Genomic DNA, 22,828 nt, shown 5'->3' with positions numbered 1-22,828 from the left:
CAGTGCAGAGAGATGCTGGATGCTCGGATTCCACGCTCAAGCGCCACTTTCCCCGCTCGAGCGTAAGTGCAGAATCTGGAAATTCCAGATTGCACCTCCAAGCTCAAACTCACGTTCAAATGCATCAAAACCAATCCTCTTGGGCCCATTTTTTGGAAAACATTTATAAACACATAGTATAACATGGTTCAAAGCTCAATTTTGAGAAATCAAAGCCCAAGGGTGTTTAATTCAAACTCATTTTCAAACTACTTTCAAGAACAATATGAACATGCAAACATGCATGAATTCAAACCATTTTGAAGCTCCAATTTGATGCTCTAAGGAGCCAAGTAATCCAAAAACAAGTTGAAAACATGGACCAGTACAAAATTATGGACATGCATGCACCACTTTGCCATGAACTCAACTCCAAATTCAACCAAGAACACATGCAAGCATGAATTATGCTCTATATCAACATGTATGAACTAAAACATGACTTAGCTCTACAATTTAACATGGACCATGCAAGAATTAGTTCAAACACAAGAATGAGAAGGTGAAATTCATACCTAAGTTCTTTGAATGCAAGTCTAGGAGCTCAAATATGCAATCTATACTTCAATTCTTCAAGATTCTACCAAGTTCCAAGCCAAACCCTCAAGCACAATACAATTCTCTCCCTCTCTCCCTCTAGGTCGGCAAGAACAAGGAATTGGGCCGATGAAGATGTTGCCTAAATATGTAATAAGGTTCACATGTGCTAATAAGGGACCCACTCACAATGGCAAAAAGGTAAATAAGTCAAACTCTTTCAATTAGCTCAATTTAATCTAATTTAATCATACCTAATCACGTTTCAAATAATTATACCATAAATCGCATTAATTATGACGATCATAAAACACTAACCAATTTCCGGTTCGGCCGCCGATAAGGCCTTCAATTAGCAGTTTAAACATAGGACGTGAACAGGTCAAACAAACAGTCAACAGATAAAATGCAATTCAAACAGATGTATTCATTCAATTCAGTTTCAATTTCGGTCAGTCAGTTCAGTACTTTTAATTAGTTCGATTATCAGTCATAATCAGTTCAGTTTAACAGTAATCAGCGTTTATCGGTAATCAATCAGTCATTAATCGGTAAACAGTATGAGGGTTGTTACATCCTGCAACTGAGTTTTCAATTCTTTCATTTCCATAGTGGACATATGGTAGGGAGTTTTAGACATTGGTTGTGTGCCTGATATTACATCAATTGTAAATTCAATCTCTTTATCAACAAGTTGGCCAGGTAATTCATCCAAAAACACATCAGAAAAATCTCTTACCACTGGTATATTGTCTAGAGTAATGTCTATAGTTGGTTCGGTTATTACACTACACAAATACCCTTGACAACCCTTATTCATTAGTTTTCGGGTTTTCATGGTAGATACAAGGTATGGCGGTGGAACTACCCCTTTTCCCTCGAAATAAAATTCATCTTGTCCTGGAGGTTGGAATATCACTCATTTCAAAGCACAATCAATAGTTGCATAATATTTAGCTAGCCAATCTATACCCAAAACAACATCAAAATGTCTCATGCCTAAGGGTATTAAATCAGCATACAAAATAGCATTCCCGAGAAATAATTCACACATAGCATATACAGTTGAGCATAACATGGATCCCCCCTGTTATCCCAGGTAGGCAATCCAAGAGGAAGGGTGAATTGGGTTATTAAAAATTTTACAATATTAAAAAATAAAAAACACAATATTTAGAATTTTAACAAATAAAAAAAACAGAACAATAATTATCAATATAAAAGTAAGAGAGACATCAAGAGAAAATCAAACACTGAGATTTATAATGGTTCAGCACGCTGGGCCTACGTCCACTCCCAAGGAACCTCGTTGAGAATTTCTTCACTATCAAAATGAATTAATACACCACTAAGGCTTCACCAAGCTTGTGGATTTTGTACAGGTCTTATTTTTATCTATTGAGCCTCACACAATAATAAATTCCTCACTCCTACAAAATTTCTTCACAAAATAATAAATAAGGATAAGAGGTGCTTCAACCCTCTTTTACAATAATTCTCTCATAAAGAGTAGACAAGAAAGTGTAAGAACAAATACTACACTTAGATTTGAAAGTGAAAGAGCAGAATACACTTAAAATTTTGGAGCACATAGATTTTTCTCTTCAAGTTCTTAATTTTTCTCTACACAAAACTTCTATTTATACACAAAAATATATCCGTTGGAAAAAGAGACGGTCCTCGATAGAATAGCCTGTGGAAAAGCAGCTTAGCACACATTTTCTTTGTCAAACATTATATTTTCTTTGTTAAACTTTTATATTTTCTTTATCCACTTTTTCTTTCTCAAACATTATATTTTCTTTGTCCACTTTTTCTTTGTCAAACTTTTATATTTTCTTTATCCACTTTTTCTTTGTCAAACATTATATTTTCTTTGTCCACTTTTTCTTTGTCAAACTTTACATTTGTTTTTTTGTCCTTTTTACTTTGTCAAACTTTTGCTAAATCACCAAGGTTTTGAATATATAATTCAATCAACACTTTTGAATATAATATCATGTATATATATAAGATGCAATCCCCAGCATTGCTAACGTAAAATAATTGCTCATGATACTTATTATGTAGGTATGTCCTACATATAAAAAGATGCAAAATAGTTTTGAATTCGGTGCAATATGTATCAAAAAGATATAATACAACTTTACTCAAAAGTGACAATCACGTCAAATTTGTCAAAAGATGAATAATGATCAACCAAATTATTCAAAATATGAATAGTAAAATTTTTAAAATATTTTTATTTAAATAATATTTATAACAAATGTATCATACAATATATATTTTAAATAGATAATATTTTGTGTCAAATAATATAAAATATGTATATTATTTACAAAATTTCAATTAATATTTTAGACATCATCAAAATTAAACAACATGATTAACACCCCCCGTAGGTGATGCAACACATAATATATAACTCAATGTTTCCATAGGTCCATTCAAAGTTTCAGCGAAAACTATAGAAACAAACGAATGTGTAGACCCTGAATCAATTAAAGCTTAAGCAGGTTTACCACATATGGAGATTGTACTTGACACTACTGCCTCGGTATTTTGAGTGTCCCCTGGGACTAATGCAAAAACTCTTCCTTGCCTTTGTTCATTTCTTGTAGTAGACGGTGTCACAGCTGGTCTTGTTGTGGGAACTGATCCAATCGAGTTTGTGGCACCTCAGGTACTACCCTAACGTGACTATGTACAATCTTTCACTATATGCCCCATCTTTCCACACTAGTAGCAAGCCCTCGTAGTGCGATAGCAAACACCTCGGTGCTTCTTTCCACAAATGGTGCAAGTAGGTACTGAGTTGCCACTTTGGGTTGACCCTGAATTATTGGAATTCCCAGACTTCAACTTCTTATTTGTTGATGGTGTCCCCTTATTAAAATTCTGTCTACTGCCCTTCCATTCGAAATTTTGTTTACGGTTGGCCACATTTCCCTCTGCTATTAGTGCCCTATCAAGCACATCCACATTTGTTGGTAATTTAAGTACATTGACTCTGTCTAGGATTGGGTCACGCAAACCTCCCTCAAATTGCCTAGCTTTCTTGTAGTCCGTATCTACCATGTGGGGTGCGAAGCGGGCTAACTCTATAAACTGAGCCTCATACTCGACAATTGATTTGTTTCCCTGCTTCTGTTCCATAAATTCAGACACTTTTATGTCCTGTACACATTACGGGAAGTATTTACTATAAAAGATTTCTAGAAAGCGCGCCCAAGTAATATCCTTATTCTCATCTCGAACCAACATCCACCAACGCCTGGCATCATCTTCTAATGTAAATGAAGCTAGTTGTACTTTCTGAGCTTTGGTACATGGGAACACTTCGAACAACTTCTTAATCCCTAAGACCCAAGCTTCGGCCTTCAGTGGCTCAATTTTGCCATGAAACAACGGTGGTTTCATCTTTTTGAATTCTCTAGTCAAAGTAACAATATAATCCCCTGTTTGAAACCCTGGAGCTGGAGGTGGTACAGGCATTGGAGATGGGGGTGGCAGTTGTTGTTGTTGTTGTTGCCACTAATGTTGTTGTCTTATGGCTTCAGCCATGTCTTGCATCACTCCGTTCCATTCTATCCAGTCTTGAGGAGGTTGCCTCCTCTAGCTCATCACCTCTTGTCCTCACTATTTTCTATATGAAACTTGTATTATGACAAGCACAATAGATATTCACGTACACAATTGCATATATAATCACGAAAATCATCTCACTCAAAATTTCAAATGTACATGAATGCAATCCTGAAGTCCTTTCTAGACTCTCTATAGCTCAATGAACCAGTGAGTGAGGTATAACTCGTGCTCTGATACCACTTTGTCACGACCCAAACCTGCCCCTATAGGTTTAGTATCATGACCGGCTAGTAATCTCTGATTACCTACGGCCTCTATTAACAAAATCAAATTAACATGAATTATGGGGCTTAGCAGAAGCAAATTAAAATATAGAAGTAGTCCATCGAGCTGTGCACATATGAAAAGAGTTCACGTTAACACTTGTAGACCGCCCGAAACTTCGTTTCGAGCGTGAGGGCGCGAATCGTGGTTCTAGCTACTATAGTTCGGACTCTTGTCCCGATTCTGAATCTAATCTCACAAAGTGCAATGTAAGACTGATAAATCACCAAAGAGTCCGAATCCGGCAAATCGTTTTGGAAAATCGATTTTAATCAAGAAGTGCCAAACATGGCCTTCTTTGCCAGATTTTAGAGTCGCCACCTAAATATTTTATTTTGAAAAATTTAGGAAACCCTGACTCATGCCTAAGGCCACGTACGTGTCCGTCATCACCAAAGTTGCCTCGGCTCGGGAACTTGGGTACGAGAGGGGAATGGCATGCAATGATCACCCCCGCTCGCCCGATCAATGGATCGGCCTTTACTAACATGATATGTTGTTTTTGAAAACACATGTGTTCTTATTTCGGTTTATTAGCTAGCTTACTATGTGATGCGCATAGCATACAAGTATAGACTAAATCACTCAAATTGGAACAAAACAATTCAATGTTTGTTTTTTGAAAATGCTTTGGAAGTGCTACTCGCAAGTAGGCTTAAAAAACATGGTGATTTCCCCCCTCAAGTGGGCTTAGAAAACATGGTGATTTGCCACTTCAAGTGGGCTTAAAAACTCACAATCAATAAATTGTCCCAATTCAAGTAATGAAGCCTTCATCCATAGTGTAGACGTCCCCGAACGCCCCGGGAGGGAAATCCCGTTCTGTTCTTTTTGGGGTCACTACAGCTCAGGACTCTCAAATTGTCATGGTTCTAAATCTGAACCAAAGAGTCCAAATCCGGCAAATCGTTTTGAGAAAACAGATTTTTGAAAGAAGTGCCAAACATGGACTGCTTTGCCAGATACAGAGTCGCCATCTAAATATTTTACTTTGGGAAATTTAGGAAACCCTGACTCGTTGCCTAAGGCCACGTGTCCGTCATCACCAAAGTTGCCTCGGCTCGGGAACTTGGGTACGATTGGGGAAGGTCACTTCGTGAGCACCCCCCCTCGCCCGATCAAAGATCGGCCTCTACTAACCATGATATCTATTTTTGAAAACATTATGTGTCCTTATTCCGGTTATTAGCCTAGATTACTATGTGATGCGCACAACATACAAGTATAGACTGGATCGCCTGAATTGGAACAAAACATTTCATGTTTGTTTGTTTGAAAATGGTTTGATGGTGCTACTCGCAAGTAGGCTAAGACGTGGATTTGCCACCCTCAGGTGGGCTTAGAAAAACATGATTTTGCCACTATCAAGTGGGCTTAAAACACATATTTGATGAATTGTTCCAATCCAAATAACCCAACCTTCACCCACAGGCATTCAGGCAGTTATATCACATAAGCATATAGCCTCATGGTAAGCATGCTATTCATGGCAGTCACTCACACGCATGCAAGGATGCTAAAGCATAAAACTTACCGAGTACTCCAAGCCAAAATAGAAGTTAAGTTAGAAATCATGCATGATCCTAAATATACAGAAATGCCTAATGCAACACATGCAAAATGCAACTATAGCAGGCTCGGCTATTCTAACATGGCATATGATGATGCAACAGCTAACAAGTATTCAACTTTGAAATTGAAATACAAATGCAGTTAGTATGATGCGCCGAGCCCGGTGCATGCAAAACAGATGAATGAATGCAAACATGCTATCATACTGTATGCTAATTGAAACATGCCCTAATCTAACCATCATAAGCTAGTAAATAAAAGGGAGAAAGACGTGGGGCTAGAAGACATACATCCCACACACGCACACTTATTACAGTTGTGCCCTCGCACAGAGGGTCCGAATAAATATACAATCCCAAATAAATAATTACAGTCCCAAGTAAATACAAAAATCCTAATTAATTTACAAATTAATCTAGGAAAGCTATAAACTGGCATGCAAGCCAGGGACTGCCTCGACTCTGATGAATGATGTATGTTTGGACTGCCTTGCGCGGAAATCCACTGGGATGCCCCAATTAGCCTCTGTTTTGCGATTATTCTTGGAAAGCGTGCCAAGCCTCGGAAGACTGCTGATTCTTGATTTGCTGCAACAGAGAGCAGGAAAGGAGCATAGCAATGTATTTTCACAAATGTATGCATGTCTCGATCCTCGTGCCACCAATCACGCATATCGATGCATAATGGCCGAGGAGTCAAATCGTGCAACTCAATATAGAATGAATGCACATGAAAACAAAACAAAACTTAGACTCCATTATGGATAATCCGGAGTGTCGGTGATTGGGGAATTGAGACACGTTCCGCCACTCGGAGTACGAAACGTCCCTCGTTTCCCATGCTCGGGCTAACTCCTATCCCAAACACAATGCAATATGCATGACATGCATGAATGCAACTAATATACAACCTAGCGTGCACAATGCTATGAAATGGCATACACAATGCACGAGGTAACATGGCATACATAATGCGCTAACATACAACTTAGCATACGCAATGCTATGGAATGAAATGGCATACACAATGCACAATGGACTTACACCAACACGAGTGGACCTCAGTCACACTCACATAAGAGGCCATGAGATGAAAATGAGACTCTCGAAGTACGTGCACGCATGCACGCAAACCGAGGACCGATCCTAAGGCACCGAATGCCACTCTAACAAAACATGGCAAGATGATATGCTAGCATGCAAATTTCAGTACTAAAATATGACCCGAAACAGCCCCGAATCATGACAATATAGCACCCGATGCATGAAATGATCTCGAAATGCAAAATTAGGCATACGCAATGACCTATAGCTATACAAAGCATGCATTATTTGATCATGACATGTGAAGACAGATTCAAGGCAGCCCCAAAACAAGCATGTTTACATTTCTAAGCAAGGTCAAACAGCAAATGCAAATGGGGCTAAACTAGCATGCAAAAATGCCCCCGAAAGCAAGCTAATGAAGCAAGTCACAGCTGCAGGCCTCAAACAGCCGAGGGTCCTTCAACAATGTTGAAGAGGGACCCAAAATATGATATTTTACAGTTCTGAAAAGAGCCCAAAGACAAACACAGGTATGGCTAAACCCTCATGCAAGAAATGGGCCAAAGGATGGACAAAGAAGCAAGTGAAGGTTTTTGGCCTCAAACACAAAGGGGCCCTTCAACAATGTTGAAGAGGGGCCCAAAATATGGCATTTTAAAGTTGGTGGCCAGACCCAGAACAGCATATATACAAGCCAAAAATACTATGCAAAATATGACCAAAAAGAGAGATATAACACAAAGTATAAAAAGGATGCCTCAAACAGTATTGAGCCCTTCAACAACATTGAAGAAAGGCTCAAAATAAGCCCCTTTACAGTTTATGACATGCCTCAAAACAGAATATACACAGGCCAAAAATACTACACAAGAAAATGACATACAAGAGGGATAATGAAGCAAGTGCAACAAGGAGGCCTCAAACAGTGAGAGGCCCTTAAACAAAAGTGAAAAGGAGCTCAAAATAATCCTAACTCTAGTTAGGGTCGGAGCCCAAAACAGCAAGCACAAGGAGCTAGAATAGCATGCAAAATATGGACCAAAAGGAGGGGAATGGAACTTACCCTTGAAGACAAGTCTTTGGTAGCTTCTTGGACCAAAATGCAGCACTCCTAAGCTCTGGAGAACACCTTCAAACTGCTGGAATGGAGGATGGAAGGGTAGGGCTATGGGTTGGTGAAGAAATGGTGTAGGGTTAAGGGTGTTTGAGCTTGGAAATATAGAGATGGAGAGAGATATCATGCAAGGGTCTTGGAGGGAAATTTTGTAACCCTAAAACCAGCAGCTGGAGCTGCTGTTATATAGAAAAAATAGGGGGGAAAAAGGGGGAAAAATGGAGGGAAATGAATCAAGTTTCCCCCCAAAAGTTGGCCCCCCCCGGATACACAATCTGGGGGGAAATAAAATGCACAGCTGGCATCCATTCGATCTGTAGAATACTCCGGAAGGTCGTCGGCTAGCAAAATTGGTCAGTTGGCTACTTTAACTAGCCGGTCGGCAATCTATTTGGCCGGTCGGCCATCTGTTCTGGCCGGTCGGCCATCTATTTGGCCGGTTGGCCATCTATTTGGTCGGTCGGCAGGAAAAATCTGCTCTGCAGGTTCAACTTCAAACGGGCATAACTTCTTCATATGAACTCCTTTTCAAGTGAATCTTGTTTCCAAATTGAAGCCCCGGAAGTAAGATTTCCAATGGCACCAGCCTTGCATCAAAATTCCAACTGTGAAAAAAGTTATGCTTGTTTTGGTGAAGGCTGCTCAGTTTCGGTCCAACCGGGATGATGCTCAACTTCAACCAATCATATCTCCGCCCTCCGGACTCGGATTTAAGAGATTCTTGAATGAAAAATGAAGCCCCGGAAGTCTTCTTTCCAACGGTGGTGGCCTCATAGCTAAAATCCAAGTATGCAGATGAATAAGCCTGATTCCGCGAGGGTCGCTTGACTCTCTTCTACCCGGATCCTTGCCGAACTTCTTCTCCAACTTGTTTTCTCCCCTCTTCTCCTCTTTTCTTCAACTTCAAACAACTAAGTAAGGAGTTTTGAAAGATTTTTCAAAGATTTCATCTCTCTTTTATTAATTTCTACTTTGTCCTTGCTCGGTTTATCGAAAAGCGCATCATTTGACAAAATGTGAGCCTCGGAACATTGTAGAAACTTTATTTCAAAAATATTTTGAAAGAGAGGGTTTTAAGGTCTAAAAACCGTCCAAAATAACTTTGGTCCAAAATGGGGTGTGAAGTTGAGATTTGTCTCTCTTCTTGCCGAAGAAACTGAGCCTTTGCCCTGCACACCTTTCTCCACCAAGTAAACTATCAATAACGCCCAAGTCTTAAGAGCGGTCAAAAATGGGGTGTCTACACACAGGCACTCGTGCAGTTAATCAATTAAGCACATAGCCTCATGGCAAGCATGCTATACATAGCAGCATTCACACTCATGCGATATGCTAAAGCGTAAAAGCTTACCTAGTACTCCGAGCCAAAAAAGCAGCTAGTTAGTAATCAATGCATGATCCTAGCTATGTTAATAATGTCTAATGCAACACATGCAAAAATGCAACTAAGATAGGCTCGGCTATTCTAAGATGACATGTGTATGCAACTAGATAACATGTACTCAAATTGGTATTGAAATACAATGCAGTTTGTATGATGCGCCGAGCCCGGTGCATGCAAGACAGATGAATGGATGCATACATGCAAACATAAGTATGCTAATTGAAACATGCCCTAAAACTAACCATTGAAAGCTGGTAAATAAAAGAGAGAAAGAAATGGGGGTTGGAAGACATGCATCACACACACGCACACTTATTACAAAATTCGCCCTCTCGACGGAGGGTCCAAATAAATCGACTAACTAGCTACGTTAAGCTAATTAATTACAAACTAACTAATTAATCAAATTAATTAAGTTACTAATTCAAGCTAGACAAATAAGCATTAAACTACACTACTCAGCTCTGCTTTGGAAAGTTGGACAATGCATGCATTTGGTTCCTCGCTCGGAAATCCATCGCTATGCCCCAACTTGCCTCTATTTGTATTTGATTTCAGAACACTGCAAGAGCCTCCAGGTAGATTCTACTCCATCATGGCGACTTCCAGGAAGGCTGCCGACCACTTTTTGGTGGTGTAGACCACCTGCCGACCACCCAAACTTGCTGCAGACCATAAAAAGTGGTCGGCCAGCCACTTTTTCTGGTCTGCCGACCAGAAAATCCTGCCAAGCTCCATTTTGCTGCAACAGAGAACAAGAAGGGGCATAACAATATATTTGCAAGAGATGTGTACACGACCACTCTCCCTATCATTTCTTAGGCTCAAAGGAGTGCGGTTCTCGACTCTCAGGCCACCAACCGAGCATCGTAATGCACGATGGCCGAGAAGCCAAGTTTGCACGAATCAATGTGAACGAATGCACAAATAATGCTTAAGGGCCTTAACCTCTATCATGCATGATCAAGAGGGTCGGCGACCGAGAAATGAGGCACGTTTCATCACTTTAAGTATGAAACGTCCCTCGTTTCTCGTGTTTGGACTAACACCCTATCCAAACACATGCAATGCAATTCAAGCATGACAAACATAATACAATGCAACAAGTAAGCAAACATAATGCAATGCAATAAGCATACAAACACAATGCAAGCAAAATCATTCAAACAACAGGCTCAATGGACTTAAACCGAATATGGATAGACCTCAATCATGCCCAAAATAGTGGCCATAATGCTATGAAAGGATGGTATAAAAGGCAAGATGATACATGCACATGCATTGGCTCACCAATTAAGCATAAGAGCACAACTCTCAAACATGAGCAAAGAGTGACAAATATGGAAGTATGACAACACTACAAGCTCTGAAAACATGTATGAAATGATACCAAACCATTCAAACAACCCAAGTATGTCATACAAGAGGGCCTAAGGCACAAGGCTACTCAAGGAGACTACACAAGAGGCATGCAATATATGGCACGAATGATGGAACCAATCATGGACAAAGCTCAAATAGGTCCAAATAAGGACCAAAACATGCTGAGATGAGAGCTCAAAGGTCTAGGCATGCATGCATATGAATTGGTCCACAAACAAGGCAATAATGCACAACCCTTAAAGGCATTCAAAGAGTGAAAAAGTGGGAACATGGAAATGCTATATGCTTTGAAATGAAGTGTTAAATGATTCGATCAACACAAATGAGGCATGCTAAGAGGCTCAAAGCTTGAAACTAGCATAGGCATTTGCACTATAGCTATGCAATACATGAACCATATGGCCAAGACAATCCAAAACAGTCCTAGGGCATGTCAAAACAATGCTAAAACATGGATGGAGCAAAGCCAAAACAAGCTAGCATGGAGGCATGAAGCATGGAGCATGCAAGGCCAATAAGGAGGAGTACACTACACCTACCAAAACCAAGCATGAGATGACTTCACCAACAAAAATTAGAGTTGTATTATGGCAAAACAAGACCAAAAACACACTAAAATTGTGGCCCAAAAGCCTAGGCAAGATGACATACACAATGGCTCATTTTTAAGGCATAAAGCACCAACCCTCCAAAGCATTGAAAGAGTGAAAGATGTGAAGACATGGCAGTGAAACATGCTCTGAAATCACATACCAAATGATGTCAAATCATGCAAATAGCCCGAGCAATGCATGCTAGTGACTTGGAAACTCAAAGCTAGTGAGCTAGAATGCACTATGGCTATACAAAGCAAGGCATGCATGACCAAAACAACATAAAACAGAGCTCAAGCATGGTAAAACATGAACAAAAGCTTCTTTGAGTAAAGCCAAAAGCATGCTAGAATGATGGTCCAAAGCATGATGCATGTTAGGCTAGTGAATGGAAATGCACTATAAGTGCAAGGAGCATGCAAGATGCTATCAAACCAACCTAAAACATAGCTAAGACATGCTAAAACAACACCAAAAACATGCTGCGATAGAGCCAAAATGGGCTAGCAAGACATGCTAAAACATGAGGCATACAAGGCTAGTTTGCAAGGATTACACTACGAGTGTATAAAGCATGCAAGGGTGGCCTAAACTAAGCCAAAATAGAGGTATACCATACTGAAACAAGGCCAAAAATAGCCTGAGATGGAGCCAACATATGCTAGATAAACATGCTCAAACATGAGGCCAATAAGGCAAGCAACCAAGACACACGGAAAGGGGATGACCCCCTCCTATTTGGGACCTCAAAACACCCTTTTCACCACTGAAATTCCTCTAAGTTTTAGTGGTGAGAAGGCCAAAAGGAGGTGGTCCCAATAGCTTAAAAGGATAGCACAAAAATAAAGCCAAACAAGGCACAAGAGGGGGTAGACCACCACCAACACCAAAGAAGCCTTAAACAAACATGTTAAGCACTAAAAATTAGAACTTTTTACAGTAGAAAGTCAATCCAAAATAAGCATGGAAATAGGTCCAAAAGCTTAATCAAAATAAAGCTTTAAAGGGCTAGTTGACTCACCCCTGAAGAACAACTTCAAAGCTGCAACTCCAGCAGCTTTTCTGAGTTCAAACCAATCCAAAAACACCAAAACCAACTTCTACATGCCTCAACTCCAAGAGTATGGTGTTTCACTATGTGTTTGTGTGAAAAAGTGTGAAGAAACTACACTTTTGAGCACAAATACGAAGCAAAGGAGCAATATAGAGATAGAAGTGTATGTATATTTTCCTAAGCAATTTTCTGAACCCAGAGAAGGGAGAGAGGGCCTCCCTTATATAGATGCAATCTCTCCATACACGTGTATGGAGGATGGTTTCTGTGCTTACCAGCTATCACCACTGGCAAGAAAATATCTGCAGGAAACTACAGGAAAGCTGCCGACCACTTGAAGTGGTTGGCTAGCTACATACACTGGTCGGCCGACTACTTAAAGTGGTCTGCAAGAAGACCAAGTGGTCGGCAGGGGGGAGAGGTGGTCTACACCAAGAAAACAAAGTGGTGGCATGGCTGCTGACCACTTTTGGTGGTCCAAAGGCCACCAAGACCAGTTGGCCGACCAGAAAACTGGCTGGTGGGGAAGAAAAGTGGTTTTCATGGAGAGAAACTGGTCTCCAACCCTCATTCCACCCTCCAAGCAAGGAAAACAAGGTTTGTGCCAAAAACAAACCAAAAAGGATGCAAGACAAGAGTTCGGGGGGCGAGGCGCGTAGCTGGAAGCCTCGAAAACTAGTCTACGGGCACCAAAAGTAGTCTACAGGAGGGAAAAGTGGTCTACGGCCACAAAAAGTGGTCTACAAGACCTCTGTGTCCCTCTAGACCAAGGCAAATAGGCATGGTCCAAAAACCAAGCCAAGAGGAGAACGTTAAGCAGTCCCAAGACAAGGCGCACGACCGATGGCTCCGGAAATCGAAAACTAGTCTCCAAGAGGGAAAAGTGGTCTACAGACCCTTCTCTCCCTCCAGGCAAGGTCAACAAGGCTTGGTCCACAAACCAAGCCAAAACACAAAGAGTTCAGAGGCCCGGAGGCAAGGCACTCAGAAAACTTCTGGAAACTCGAAACGAGCACAAACATGCGCAATCACCGAGCGCTCAATTGATGACGTCTGAGTCTTAAGGTCGGTCAAAAATGGGGTGTCTACAACACTGTACAACCATTCCAAAGGTAAGTGCGTACATCACAAAAGTTTTCAAAAATGACGCTTAGCCCACAAATTCAAACTTGTCAAGTCTTACATACACAAAAACCCCTATACCAAAAATCAACTAAGAGTTCATAACAAAAAGAGGGTTCAGACTTTGCTTGGCTCCTCACGAGTTCAAGTTGGCTCTATCTCGAGAGCTCCACAAAAGGTTGACCACGGGGTGACTCCGAGGCGATCTCTATCAATGATGCCCAACTTTCTCACCTACATATATATACATAAATAATGAGCTGGTGCCCAATGAGTAATAACAGAATACAGAGGTTATATAAATGAAGTTCCACACCAGTACAAATATCAATTAGATTAGCCATCATACCAATCCTTTGCAATAACAGAACCATTGTTCAATAGCATTTTCAAAACAATTTTGATTTCAATACAATTCTCAATAATCCATGTTATCTCGATAGCATTACACACTCAATGACAATTTACGTAGAACATCCAATAGAGTAACAATGTATCAATAACAGTGGGACAGCAATGGGTCAATCAGTGGGACCGCAATGGGTCAATCAATATATTTTATCCAATGTGACCATTAAGGTCTAATTGCAGAGATCTCTGTATTTCAATTATCCAATGGGCCACGATATTGTTTCCACTGGGCGAGGGCCAATGGGTCATGGATTTATTTTCCCAGACAAGGGCCTCTTTATCAATGGGCCATGGTATTATATCCCCAGGCGAGGGCCTCACTAAAGAATGCCACGAATACATTTTCAAAAGGGAACTTCATTCATTCATAAGAAACTAAAGTTTCAAGAAACCATTCGATGAACAATAATAGGTTTGATCAATCATCATGACGTTTTAATAAACCTTTCGTTTCAATAAGCCATTCAATCATTCATATACCAATTTTGATAACAATAACATTTTCAAAAATAAATATAACTCGAACATATCTTTATAGAGTTATTACTCACAGTGAGTTACGCTGTCACTAGGCCTTGAATGTCCACCTATACAAAACACATAACTAAAATGCAATTGGAGTACCGTTCGATAACCATGTTGTTTTAATTAAATTTTCCTCACGTGCTTCTAACTCATTCCATGTTTATGTGAGCTCAATTGGTGCCTAAGAGTACTTGAAATAACATGAGGATGTAAGTATGCACTTAAAAGAGTTAGTCAAACTTTGCTGAAAATAGGGTCTCCGCTTGAGCGCAGCTTCTTTAGCTCAAACGGGGATTCAAAAATAAAGGTGGTTGCTCGAGCGAAACTTCTGTTGCTTGAGCGGCCTGTAAAGTACTTGTTGCATGTATTTTCCACTCGATGGACGCTTAACGGTCACTCAAGCAGAAGACTGAGTAAAAAGGGTCTTCGCTTGACGCAACTTTGGTCGCTCGAGCTGTCTGCAAAATTTTGTAAAACTTTTGGGAGCTTGATTTTTACACTCGAGTAACACTTTCTTCGCTCGAGCAGACAGGCCGAATTCTGGAATTTCTAGACTTGTGTTTGCAGTTCAAATTTGATATACAAAGGTCCAAAACTTGTATTTTTAGTACAAAAACATGGGAAAACATTTTAGAACTTGGAAATATAGTCAATTTGAAACCAATTGCTCAAATTCATGGACCTAATTCTCAAAATCAAACTTAAATCATTGAGTTAGAACCATGCATGACATGTATTGCCCTCATCCTTTCAGGACTTGATCAAATGGCATGACAAGTGTAAAAACATGAAGAACTCTCCAAATAAATGTGTAAAAGTCCCATGCATGTAAGAATTCATAGAAAATTGAACTCAAAGATGAAGGCTTATGCATGCATGTATGCAATTATACTCAATTCTTCCATAATCAAGTCAATCCTTTCTACTTACATGCAACTAGACTCATAACTTCTTGAATTCATGGCCTACATGTTTTATTTTCAAGATTTAAGGGGGAATTCCATACCTAGGATGTGAATTCAAGTGTTGTCTAGCTCAATTCTTCAAATCTTCTACAATTTTCTTCAGATTCCTTTCTCTCTCTCTCTCTCTCTCTCTCTCTCTCGCGCGCGCGCTAAATGTGGAGCTTAGCTTCCTACTCTCTCAAATTCTAGGCCCATGTGTTTGTATAAGTGAGTTCAAAGCATGTGCTAAGCTTATATAGGGTGTAATTAACTTAGCTTAATCAAAGTTGATTAAGGTTAATTAATTAGGCTCATTTCTAACTAAGTTTAATCAGTTTATTCTAATTATTTTGGTCTGAATCAAATTTTGACGAAAATTACTATAAAATTCTAAATATTTATTGGGCTAGTCAATTTTAGCTTCTGAAGCTGTTCGGGCTATCAATTTCTGATTTTAAGTCGATAAGTGAACAGATATTCCAAGTAATAACAGATAATTACAAAATTAAGCATGTAATCACACAATCATGCAATTAAACTTATTGAATCAATATAATATGATAGCATGGAGGTCGAGTTCATCACAATCTCTCCCACTTAGAAAGTTTGGTCCTCCAAACTTAAGTTACCTTCAAACGGAAACAAGTGCGGATATCATTGCCGCATCTCATCATCATTTTCCCAAGTGGCCTTCTCCCATAATGGTCTTTCCACTCGACCTTCACCATAGGGATAGTTTTGTTTCTCAATTTCTTTACTTGTTGATCAATAATTTTCATGGGCCATTCTTCATAAATCATATTCTTATCTAACGTAATCCGATGGTGGTCAATCACATGGAACGGATCTCTAAGATACCCACGAAGCATGGACACGTGAAAGACATTATGCATTTGTTCCATCCCAGGTGACAAGGTGATATGGTAAACAACAGGACCCAACCTTTCAAGAATCTGGAATGGCCCAATGTAGCGAGGAGTCAGTTTTCCCTTTTTGTCAAATCTCATCTGTCTTTTCATCGGTGTTAACTTTGATAAACACTTGATCTCCCGCTTCATATTCTAAGTCTTTTCTTCGCTGGTCCGCATAACTTTTTTGACATATTCTAACACTTAGAATTGAAGTGGGCTATCTCTCTTTTCATGTTGGGCCACCAATATACTAACTTCAAATCATAGTACATTTTAGTGTTTCTTAGATGCATGGCAAACACTAACTTGTGAGCTTTCTCTAAAATTTTCCTTTTTAAGCTGCTTCATTAGGAATACATAACATTCCTTGAAATTTCAACACGGAATTTTCAATTGTGAACCCCGATTTATGCTTGGTGTCAAATTCATCATAAATCTTCTTCAAAAACTCATCATTCTTTTGCTTTTGTTTGATTTCTTCAATAATTACAAGCTGTGCGGATATTGCATCTATCAAGCTATCTTGTTCAAAAGATACCACTTCAATTTCAAGTCGTTCAAACTCTAATAGCAATTCTTCCTAATCTGTGAGCAAACAGGCTAGATTCTCCACATTCTTTCTACTAAGGGCATCTACTATAGTGCTGGCTTTGCCCGGATTGTAGTGAATCTGTAAATCATAGTCCTTGATCAGTTCAAGCCAGAGTCTTTGTCGCATGTTCAATTCCTTCTGGATGAAAAAGTACTTTAAGCTTTTATGATCGGTGTACACTTCACATTTGGTTCCATACAGGTAGCGACGCTATATTTCAGTGCAAACACAACTGCTACAAGTTCTAGGTCATGCGCTGGATAGTTTTTCTCATGTGGTCTCAGTTGCCAAAGAGTCCAAATCCGACAAATCTTTTGTAAAATCGATTTTGAAACAAAATGCCAAAAATGGATTGCTTTGCCAAATTACAAAGTCACCATCTAAATATTTTTGGGAAATTTAGGAACCCCATGACTTGTGCCAAAGGCCAAGATTGTCTCGACTCGGGAACTTAGGTATGAGAGGGGAAGGTCATGAATTGAGCCCCCCATTCGTCCGATCAAAGATCGATCTCTACTAATCATGATGTGAATCTTATTTACATTATATGCTTTTGTTCTGGTTATTAGGCTAACATTACTATGTGTTGCACACAAGTATAAACTTATTTGCAAAAATTGGAACACTTTGATTTCATGTTTGTTTTGAAAATTGTTTCGAATATGTACCACTTGAAAAAGTGATCGCATATGTACATTACTCAAATTATTCCAATTCAAGCAATTAGCCTTCATCCACAGGCATTCAAGCGAGTATATCAATTAAGCACTTAGTCCCAAGGCAAGCATGCTAAACATGGCAACAATTATACGCATGCGATATGCTAAAGCACAAAAATGCTCACCTCGTACTCCAAGGCAAGACAAAAGAAACAAAAGAGTTAGAAAACATGCATGCCCCTAATTAATGCAACATGACTAATGCAACACATGTAATGATGCAATTAATAGGCTCAACTACTAATTATGGGCTTTGAATCAATTTGGAAGCATGTGGTTTTAAACACGTATTCAACGAAGTAATAAACAACAATGCTTGTTAGAATGATGAACTAAGCCTCAATGCATGCAAGACAAGTGGATGCAAACATGGAAAATGCTAAACAAAATATGATGTGCTACACTATCCATCATAAGCAGGTAAATAAAAGGGAGAAAGACATGGGGTTGGAAGACATACACATTATTACAAGTTTTACCTTCATGCAAGAGGGTCCGAATGAATGTTCGAGCGTCCAAATTAAACTAACTATTACAAAATGAATGAATGAATTAAACTAAGCTAACTACTTTTTACAAATTCTAATGAATACCAAAGAAATGAACTAGCTATCTAAGTTAACTAGCTATAATAATTACAAATAAACAATGGCTACAACAATAATAATTAATTACAACAATAATAATTAATGATTAATCATCAAACAAGGATGTACAAGGATGCACAATGCTCGCATGCGCAGCGTCCAGAAACTGCTTTGTTTGCCTAGACCATTCGGTTTCACTTTCAGCCACTACCCTCTGTTTTCTGCTAAACATGCTGCTAACCAAGCATTGGAGCCCGACCAGCACCAAATGAGGCCCGACCAGGCCCAAATAAGGCCAATCATGCCCTATTTTTGTGAAAAGCCCTGTTTTTGTGCTCTAAAGTGAAAACAGTGTGGACAGAGTTATTCTAAACTCTGTATGTCCCTTCTGCTCTTCTGTGTCATGGAAAGCCTCAAGAGAAGGATGAAGTCATTTCCAAACCATCAATGAGCAAATTGAATGCTTGATGAGTTAGGGCATGATTTTGGACAAAAATTAATAAAAGCAATGAATCAATAACCACCCCTATCTCCTATCATGGAGTAAGCTCAAAGAGGGAGGTAGGAACGCTTCAAGGCTCATCGAAACATCATGAATTGATGTAAGACGACCCTTGACACAATAGACTCAACATAACGTCTGGCCGAATCCAAACAATATGACTCAATTTCTTTTATGTGGGTTGGATCATTTTAGCAATTTTTAGACCTTTCTATTCCTTAGTCCATTATAACGATTAAGTCCTCTAAAGATTATGTCCACTAAATGAGAAGCATGTCAAACGGGAAGTGATTCTCAACATGAAAGACAGACTATGTCATTGGCGATGAACCTCTGTAAGGATTAAGCCATTAAGCATATATCTCTTGCTCATGTTTTGAACAACCATTAACCGATTAAAACAACTCTCAAATGAAACAAATGAAGGGTAAATTGATTATTAAAATGAGGCTCTTAACATGGAAATTAAACAAAGAAAGGCCAAGAACAACATACAACAAGCTATATATGCAAACTTATGAGACGACAAGCAAACTAATCAAAGCATCAACTAATTAAATAAATTAGGACAGCTCTAAAACAACCTCTAATAGGCTAAAACAGTGGCCAAAAATTATGATGAGAACATGGAAAAAAATATAAAGGAATAAGGCAAAGCAAATGCTAATAAACAATGGTAAGGAGAGGTGGTTAACCTCTCCATTTTTTGGAACCTCAAAGCATGTTTTTTAACCTTTATTGAACTCTAAAAATCAGTTTGAAAGGTCAAAGAAAAGAGTGTAGAGACAAGAGTTGAGCTATGAAGTAATGTGTAAGAGAGGGTGTCAACCCTCTTTACCCTTTGGTAGCTATTCAAACCCAAGTTTCAACACTTGAACTAAGATCAAAACAATACATAGACACAAGAAATGGATAGAAAATGATAGAAAATGAAAGCAAAAGCAAGAGCTACAAGCTTATAGCTCTCAAATGTAGTAAGCTTTGGTTGTTGATCAAACTCAATCCTAACACACTCTCAAGCTTGAATTGTACTCCTCAAGGTTCAACTAAGGTTCCAAGGTTAAGGTTTGAGGGTGTGTATGGAGTATAGAGATGGCTTAAGGGTGACAAGCTTGTTCAAATATGACTTGCACAAGAAGAAGGAGCTCTCAATGTGTGTATAGGCTATTTTTAAATTCAACCCTTAAAACAGAGGTATAACCTCGTTTTTATAGAATTTGAGCAAAACAAGTCAGAAATATCTCCAAAAATAGACAACTGGCGAGCACCTGCCTAGAACAGTGTCTATCGCCATTGAGGCATGGCCGGCCCGCAATGAGGTATGGCCGGCCCGCAATGAGGCACAGCCGGACCCACAAGTGTTCCCCTGTTTCTCTGTTTTAAGCTCAGTGTAGAGCAACACAAGGTTCAAAAATAAAATTCAAGGGTTTAATCAGTGTAGATATGAAAGGTTTGAGATTGTTTTGAGCGCCTGACCTAGGTAGAGAAGGCGAATCATGCACAATACTATGTCATCATCGAGTGTACAGGACAAAGCGCACAAGTCTTATGGCCAGTCAAAAGTGGGGTGTCTACAGTTGCCCCTCTTTGACAGAACTCGAAGTCATGAAATGACATGAGTGAATGTCAAAGCCCAGAGATGAACCTTTTTGACAAGGCCGTAAGACTTGGGAAAAGAAATCAAGACATAAAATGCAGTGGTTGAACTCGAATTGCCTACGTATCCCTTTTCAAGGAATCAAACTAACATAGTTCAAGGGTGAGATGCAAATGATATGCACAACAAAATAATTTATGATCATGCAATGAAGTAATGCAAAAAAACATTTGAATGAAAGCCAACAAGTGATGAAATAACATCACAAACCATAACAAAAGTATAAACCAAAGAAAAACAAATCAAGCAGTGTCTCACACAGAAAGAAGCGAGTAAACAAACATGTCTCTCGTAGAGAGGACGTAAGAAAATACAAGTCTATCTACATCTCATACAAAAAGGATGTAAGAAAATGAAAACCTACCTACGTCTCATACAGAAAGGATGTAAGACAAATGCAAGCCTAAAAGGTGGTGTGAAACAACTCTAAGCGCATCTCACTCGAAAGGAGGAATGGTGGTGTGAACAACAGGAGCACCTGTTGTTTTTAACTGAGAAAAATAACTCTAAGCGCGTTTCATGCGAAAGGAGAAAGGGTGCTGTGAACAACAGGAGCACCTATTGTTTTTATCCAAGAAAAATAACTCCGAGCGCGTCTCACGCGAAAAGAGGAAGGGTGGTGTGAACAACAAGCGCACCTGTTGTTTTTAACCGAAGAAACGACAACTTGACGTGTCTCACGCAAAAGGATAAAAGGACAACCTAACGCGTCTCACGCAAAATGACGAAAGGTGGTGTGAACATCAAGCGTACCTGATGTTTTTAACCGAGAAACAACAGCCTAACGCGTCTCACGCAAAAGAAGGAAAAGTGGTGTGAACATCAGGCACACCTGATGTTTTTAACCAAGCAAATATCAACCTAACGCATCTCACGCGAAAGGATGAAAGGTGGTGTGAACATCAGGCGCATCTGATGTTTTTAACCAAGAAATATAACTCCAAATGCATCTTACGCGAAAGGAGGAATTAAATCAACGAAAGAGCCAAAAACACTCAGAACTCGACACAGTGAGACTGGAAGACTTCGAAAATGAAGCTTACCAAGATGAGTCAAAATCAAGGTACAGTGTAAACACAAATCATGCGAACAAATTGAACACGATGCATTATAACAGACTAAACAAAGGTACATAATCACCAAAATAATCGAAGTGATGCTCGAAATGATCAATTTGGAACCAATTTTGCAAAAGTTTTGAAAATGAGCTTAATTGAATACAACACCATACGAAACAAATTACGAAGGCACAATAAAACAAGAACGAGAACAAAATTCTTTTCTTCTCTTCTCTATTTTTCTTTCTTTCCATTCTTCTTTGTTTTCTTATTATTTTTTTCATTTCTTTCCTTTTCTTCTTTTTTCCTTTTCTTTTTCTTTGTTTTTTTTTTCCTTTTTCTTTTTGCTCTATGTTTTTTTTTTCTTTTTTCTACTTTCTTTTTTTCCTTGCCAAACCAAATTCAAAATGAGGTTGTCCAAACATTAAAACATCAGAACAACTGAACTGTTCTTGCACTTAGGACCGGCCAGACGTAAATGAGGCACGACCTGGTCCATTGGAGCACGACCGGGCCTAGATGGCAACCAAGGGTAGATCAGTAAAGGCACAGCTGTGGTTGCTTTAAATCAAACCCAAACCTCATTTCCACCCACTCCTGAAGCTGAAACTCCCTCCCCTCCTCTCTCTCGAGATTACCCTATTTTCGTAAAACCCATAAACTCTCGCAAATTTTTTTCCTTAAAACTCACTCACTCCTCTACATTTTGAACCGAACAAAAATCGATTTCGTTGAGTTTCGTGACTTGCTTGATTTCTCACACACTTACCCTCATTTTTTCTTTCTCCTCCTTGATTTTCACTTTCTCTTATCTTCTCTCTCCTAGGGTTTGGAATTTTGAGGATTTACACTCAATTTCACTCACCCACTCACTTTTTCACATTTTTCTCATTTTTTTCCTTCATATTTCTTGATAGCTAGTGATGATGTTTCCGTCCCTAACCCCGTGGTGGGTATTGGTGCTGTCCTTGGTGAGGACATCGAGGTCGAGGATATCCTTCTGCCTGTACCTGAGCTGGAGTTGCTTTCATTGGCTGATAGGCATTTCGACGCGGCCACTTACCAGATCCGCACACATGCTTTGACCCCTGGTGGCATCCTGAGATTTGAGGGACTTATCCCTGGGATTGATGAGGACATTCTGCTGTGAGAGCTTGCGGAGCACT

Source organism: Camellia sinensis, chromosome 11 (assembly GCF_055761805.1).
Source record: "Camellia sinensis isolate YWXY chromosome 11, ASM5576180v1, whole genome shotgun sequence".
Lineage (NCBI taxonomy): Eukaryota > Viridiplantae > Streptophyta > Magnoliopsida > Ericales > Theaceae > Camellia > Camellia sinensis.
This window is presented reverse-complemented; position numbering follows the sequence as displayed.